The sequence below is a fragment of the Sinocyclocheilus grahami genome, unplaced genomic scaffold (assembly GCF_001515645.1).
Source record: "Sinocyclocheilus grahami isolate Dianchi unplaced genomic scaffold, SAMN03320097.WGS_v1.1 scaffold465.1, whole genome shotgun sequence".
Taxonomy (NCBI): Eukaryota; Metazoa; Chordata; class Actinopteri; order Cypriniformes; family Cyprinidae; genus Sinocyclocheilus; species Sinocyclocheilus grahami.
The window spans coordinates 495580-502366 of record NW_015505644.1 but is presented as its reverse complement, the minus strand read 5'-3'; positions in this window follow the sequence as shown (position 1 = coordinate 502366).

Genomic DNA, 6787 nt, shown 5'->3' with positions numbered 1-6787 from the left:
TTACTTATAATCAGCGAGGGTCACTGTTTAAACGAGTTAGGTTAACTGGCCTGTAAAACTGTTTACTTATCCACCAAAGCCCATTTTCATTTACATTTGATGCTTGCCAAAGTTAATTGTGGACCCTGATGCTGGTTTGAGTGTGAAATCCTGTATAAACACATATGAAGTGTCCATTTCAAATGATTCGATATCTTTGACTCAGTCAACCTCCATAACAACACAAATAATGCACGTCAAATGTAGAAGAGGCACAGACAGGTAATGAGCTCAGACCCGCATCTCTAAATCAAGACTTATTTTCTTAAAAATCAAATTACAGCTATTAAGACAAGCAGATTCTGACCTCACAACACTGTATTGGAATAAATCTTTGCCTCTCGCAGAGCAACACACACAGATATGAGAGAGAGGGCAAGCTATACATGCTAAAACCTAATATCTGTTTTTAAAATTTTATACATTTTTATGTGACGCTTACAGTTACTTATATTTTTCAGCAAAAAAGCTTAAGTTATGTTATTTAAACTGATTTACACTAAAAGTAGGTGGTATAGAAGTGAAATATTTTTATTATCACCAACAATTTACCTTAAAATGCTGTGCTGTGTTTTTTATATAGAATAGCACAAAGTATACAATTTTTTTTTCTTTTTCAGATTTTCAGATGTCATGAGCAGATGTAATAGCAGGTTGCTAGTACATTTGAGAGGCTCTTAACTGATCACTGCAATCACAAAACATACAGTACATAAACACAAAATATATAAAAAAGATGCATGAAACCGCCACAAATCCAAATATTTCACATATAAAAAAAAAACATGTGTTGTGTAAATATCATTTTGTGGAAGTCAAATGATTGAACGTATTCAAACAATGAAAGTGCAGCTAATAAAATTTAGTTTACAAACTATGTCCATTTGACCCAAAAAAGCTGTCAATGGAAAACTACATTTCATTTGCACATTTGCTTTTCTTTATAGGTTTTTTATTTTATTATTATTATTTATTGGTAATGCAGGCTGTTTTGTATGGAAGCTTGTTTCCGCCACAGGATAAAATGAATAAAAGGGTAATTGCAACTTTTTACCTTTTTTTTCTCAGAATTCTGAGTTCATATTTCATAATTCTGACTTCATTTTAATGTCTTAATTACAAGATACATGCTTGACAATTTAAGGAAAAGTGTCTAAATTGTGAGCTATAAACTTGCAAATTTGAGGAAAAGAGTCTGTGATATAAACTCGCAAATTTGAGGAAAGAGTCTGAATTGTGAGATATAAACCAGCAAATTTGAGGAAAAGTGTCTGAATTGTGATTATAAACCTGCAAATTTGAGGAAAAGAGTCTGAATTGGGAGATATAAACTGACAAATTTGAGTAAAAGAGTCTGAATGGTGAGATATAAACAAATTTGATGAAAAGAGTCTGAATGGTGAGATATAAACACAAATTTGAGTAAAAGAGGCTAAATTGTGAGATATAAACCCGCAAATTTGAGGAAAGAGTCTAAATTGTGAGATATAAACTTGAAAATTTGAGGAAAGAGTCTGAATTGTGAGATATAAACCCGCAAATTTCATGAAAATAGCCTGAATTGTGAGATATAAACTGACAAATTTGATGAAAAAAGTCTGAATGGTGAGATATAAACACAAATTTCAGTAAAAGAGGCTAAATTGTGAGATATAAACTCACAAATTTGAGGAAAGAGTCTGCATTGTGAGATATAAACTTGAAAATTTGAGGAAAGAGTCTGAATTGCGAGATATAAACCCGCAAATTTCAGAAAAATAGCCTGAATTGTGAGATATAAACTGACAAATTTGAGTAAAAGAGTCTGAATGGTGAGATATAAACAAATTTGAGGAAAAGGGGCTAAATTGTGAGATATAAACTCACAAATTTCAGGAAAATAGCCTGAATTGTGAGATATAAACTCACAAATTTGTGGAAAGGAGTCTGAATTGTGAGATATAAACTAGCAATTGTGAGAAGTCAGAATTGCCTTTTTCATTATTTTTATTTGTTGGTGGAAAAAAATACAATACAATTGCAAAATGTAAATGACAAATTCTGAGAAAAAAAACTCTGAATTGCAAGTTATAAATACCTTTATTTATTTATTATTTCGATTTTTTTTGATTGAATTGATTGGATCATGAAATGTGTTTTTGTCCCGGTTTAATTTCTCTTTGGATATTATGTTTTTTGTTTTTGTTTTTTTAGTTATATGCCCATGCAGGGCCTTGTACTACCATACTGCATTTGCAACACTGGCGTTTTGCATAATGCCAAACCTGAAGAACCTGTGAAGACTTGCTCCATTTACACTTTTTATGCATTTAATTAAATCAAAGCTAGTACATGACCTGATTACATTTGCGTTTCCTTCAGAGGTCCAGGATGAGACTGATGTCTTCCGGACTGGCCGGCTCACAGCGCAGCACATTAACTAATCAAATTAACAAGGCTACTTGTGATGCAAATCTGATGTGAAGTCACATCTGTTGCTGAGGTGATTGCAAAAGGGCTAGTGACACATTTCTGTCAATGCATCACGCTCAACAGAGTTGTTGTTTGAATCCAGTTCAACATAATCCCAGATCACTGATATTTACTGTGTAACAGCAGGTGGCGCTCTCAGGAACGAATGTCAAAAACTGAAGGATCTTTATTTTCTGATAAAAAAATAAAACAAAACAAATATGCATATTAGCATACAGGCATTTATATAGATACGTTACCACAAAGTAAATATTTGATTGCTATTGTATGTTATTTGTGGCTCATGTGGTTGATATTCATACAGACTCATATTTATTCACCATTACAACATGTGCATCATCAAATCAGAAGCATACTGCATACACTTGTGATTCAATCAGTATTCATCCATGTAAATTAATAGATCTTTTTCTGATATATCATGAATACATTTTTTTTAAAGATCATACTTTATCTACTACCAGTCAAAAACTTGGATACTAACTGAATTTATGTCACGATTTGTCATAAATTGTTCATTTTAATTTGTGTGTAAATGTAATTAACATAAATTCATATAGATGTATTAACATTAATTCATACTGATATTTCATTGGTATTAATATTTAACATCCCCCTCCAAACAATTAACTTATTAATTAATTACTTATGGGTTTATATTGTTTCTTTAACTACGATGTATTAAACATTTATTTAGGCATGTAATAAAATGCACTTATTTTACACATACATGTTTTTACATTGCACTTTTATTTAAAAAAGACCTGCATATAATTACACATATAATTATTTTCTGTAATTATATCTATAATTACAACGTTTTTTTGCTAAACAACATGAACACAATAAGTACATTTGTAAATCAATAATTGATTTATTACTTATTTAAAGTATGTAGTAGTTAGCAACACTTAAAGTGGGATGTCATATTTTATTAGTTTTAAACAATTTAATTTTTATCTAATGTCTTATGGATAAATGCTCTGTACAATTTTAAGTCGGAGCCAACAGTAACAGAACATTTTAATTTGATTTAAATTGGATTTGTTTTTATTTAATGCCATGTTAGTCGGTCACTACGTAATTCCTACACTTCCATTTGCGTTCTTTCATAGTTTGAATGACTAATTAATTATGATTATTAACAGAAAAGTGTGTCCAAACTTTTCTCCGGTAGTGAAAACATCCACATCAACTGAAAGAAAAGCACAGACTAGGTCTCTTTGAGTTCCACACTTCTGCATGTATAACATCTGTAAATACTGTGAAAAGAAAACATCCTTCTCATCTCTCACGTGTCTGACCTTGTGTATTCAGCTAGCTCATCCAAGTCTTATTTGTATATGATCATAGGACTATGAAAAGGACATGAAAGCTTTATTCTATTGTGTTGCGTTCAGGTTTCTCTGGACTTTCAGCTCAGGGTTGAGTCATATTTATTGATAGATTCATCGAGCAGCCAGTAATAGAAATACACCATTGATGCTTTGTTCTGATGCTGCTGTCAACGTCGTGGTTCTCATGATCATAAAATCGTCACTTAATAGATACATAAAATGTAAATAATAGATAGTCATGCTTTGTGCTTTAATGTGTGTTATCATGACCAATGAAAGCAGAGAAGAAGTGGCCACTTTCAATCAGTCTGCTAGAGGAAGCCAGAGCTGATCGTCATTCGTTTTATGGCAGGTTGATTGAATTTGCCCATTAACCTGAACATCTCTTATCATATATCGTAGTGTGGCAAAATATAGATGTCCAAACTCATTTTAATTGGCCAGAGGGTGAACATATTTCATTTAGCATTCAGAAATGTCATGCACTGGAATTTGTGTTTATTGTTTTTGTAGCCTTGCTATTCTGTTGCATGATGGGACACCAAGATTAATTTAACTGAGTCCTTTGTTATATGTTTGGTAGAATTGTGATTGTATTTGCCTACAAACATACAAAACTGAACACTGATAGAAATGGAAATTCAAAAGACTTATTTTAAGCTTTTTTTTGATCCCAGAATTTGCTGACTGAACCACACAATTGTCATGTTTTCAAATGTGAATTCTTACAGAGCCTGTAAAGAACGTCATAATGTACCCCAAAATTAAAAAAAATAAAATAAAATGTTTTGCTAAATATTGATATACATTATTAGCATTAAGAAAATTAGGCTAATTGAATATATTGTGAAAAGTACAAATAAATTGTGTAGTATTTCTACATCTTCGCAGTGTTTCTGATTCAAAACAAAAACATTGTTTGCGGGCGGAACGTTTTTGATTGCTCTCATTACAGTAACGTCAGTATAATGAGAATCACCATTGAGAATAATGAGAAGCTCAAATGAAAACATCCGGATGCATTACAGTAATGAGGATTTAGGAGGGAAATGTCCTTAATTATCATGACAATAATGTCACAATGAAAGAAAGAAAAATCTTCATGGACTTATAAATAATGTAAAATATAGTGTATTGTGTTTTCAGGATGAAATATGACCTGGAAAAGGATAACAGTTTAGAGTTGACAATTGTATATGCTGTGATTAAAACCAATTGTCTATTTAGGGAAGAAACACACAAAAAAACGCAACATTCACCAATTCTTGTCATTTACTTTGAGATCTTAATTAGCGTTTTGTGTCAAAAAATCCCTAGATGTTTCTTACATAATATGGTTAAACATGAAAACCACCTATTGCCCTTTAAAAACTGATAATTATATAATAAAAAAAGAAAATATGCAAATTAACTGAACATCTGGAAAATGCTTGTACGTTGTTGTTGTTTTTTTCTTTAGAGGCTTGAGATCTTTTTGAGTATTTGGTGATTTCACTGCATATGTGAATTGTGTTTTGTTCGCATGTTTAGCAGCATTATAAACGTTTCAGTTTAAAACAGTCTGTCATTTAATTTCAAAATACAACTCTGGGAGTATTCAAAAAATAATCAGTTCCCAGATTCACTGGGAATCGCCTTATTCAATTTGTAAAATGATTTTTGATTGTTTATATGTTAAAACAAAAAAAAAAGAATTGTTTTATATGTTAGTACTGCCACAATAAAACTGGAGTGAAAACATTGCAATCTTTATTTTTGCTTAAGATTTGAAATTGCAACCAACATTCTTAAATGAAACATTTCTGATAACAGTGAAATGAGCTTGAAATGAAAACATGAAAAACTATGTTACTGACATGTCATTCATATAACTGTGATTTAACAAATGTTTTCCTGCAAGAAAATATTTTATTGTAAAAAAGTGTGCACTGTTTATTACAGAATATAACATTACATATGTAGTGAGCATTAAAAGCCAACAGTGCTGTTGTGAAATGCATAACGCAATGATAATATCCACAAAAGCTTGTCAATCTGTTTTAAAATGTGTTGTTTCAGTTGTGACGTTTTCAGCGTTGAGCAAAAATATATATTAGTTTTTCTTTTTTATATATATATATCATTTTATATATAAAGCTACAAGCTAAAAAGAAATGCTTTGGATCAAGCTCCAACTTCCAGTTCTCATTTAAAGGGGTCATATGATTCTTTTTTAAAGATCATTATTTTGTGTATTTGGTGTAACAGAATATGTTGACATGCTTTAATGTTCAAAAAACACATTATTTTTCAAATACTGTACATTATTGTAGGTCCTCTATGCCCCGTCTCTCTCAAACGCTTCGTTTTCTACAAAGTCCCTCCTTCCGACAAGTGCAGTCTGCTCTGATTGGCCAGCTGACCCAGTACATTGTGATTGGCCGAACGCCGCAAGCACTCGTCGGAAACGTAACGCCCCTTACCATAATCACGAGCTTCATCTTTCAAAATAAATGTAAAGACAGTAAATAATGTCATTAGTTTTACCATCAGTTCAAGCCCGAAAGGGGAACAGAGTCACGTGACAGACACAGTGATGAAGCTGGTATGTGTTTGCAGTCCACAAGCCACGGTTAAGACAGCTGACTCCACTGACTCTCTCTCTCTCTCGCTCGCTCACACACAAATACTTAAACTAATAACAAAACATACTTACAGTAGCTGATTCAGAAGCGCCAGATTGTCATAGCAAAGTCAGAATTACCTCCTCTCCTAGCTTCACGAAACGGTCGTCCATAAAACGCATTGCTGTTCTGTTGTAAGTAATCTTAAAGATTCCTAAATGCATCTACTTTCGGAAGCCCAAATAAAGTGCTTTTGCTTTCGCCTAGAAACACACAGCGTCTCCCTGACATGCTGCTTCAACACTAACTGCGGTTACTGAAACCACGCCTTCTTTC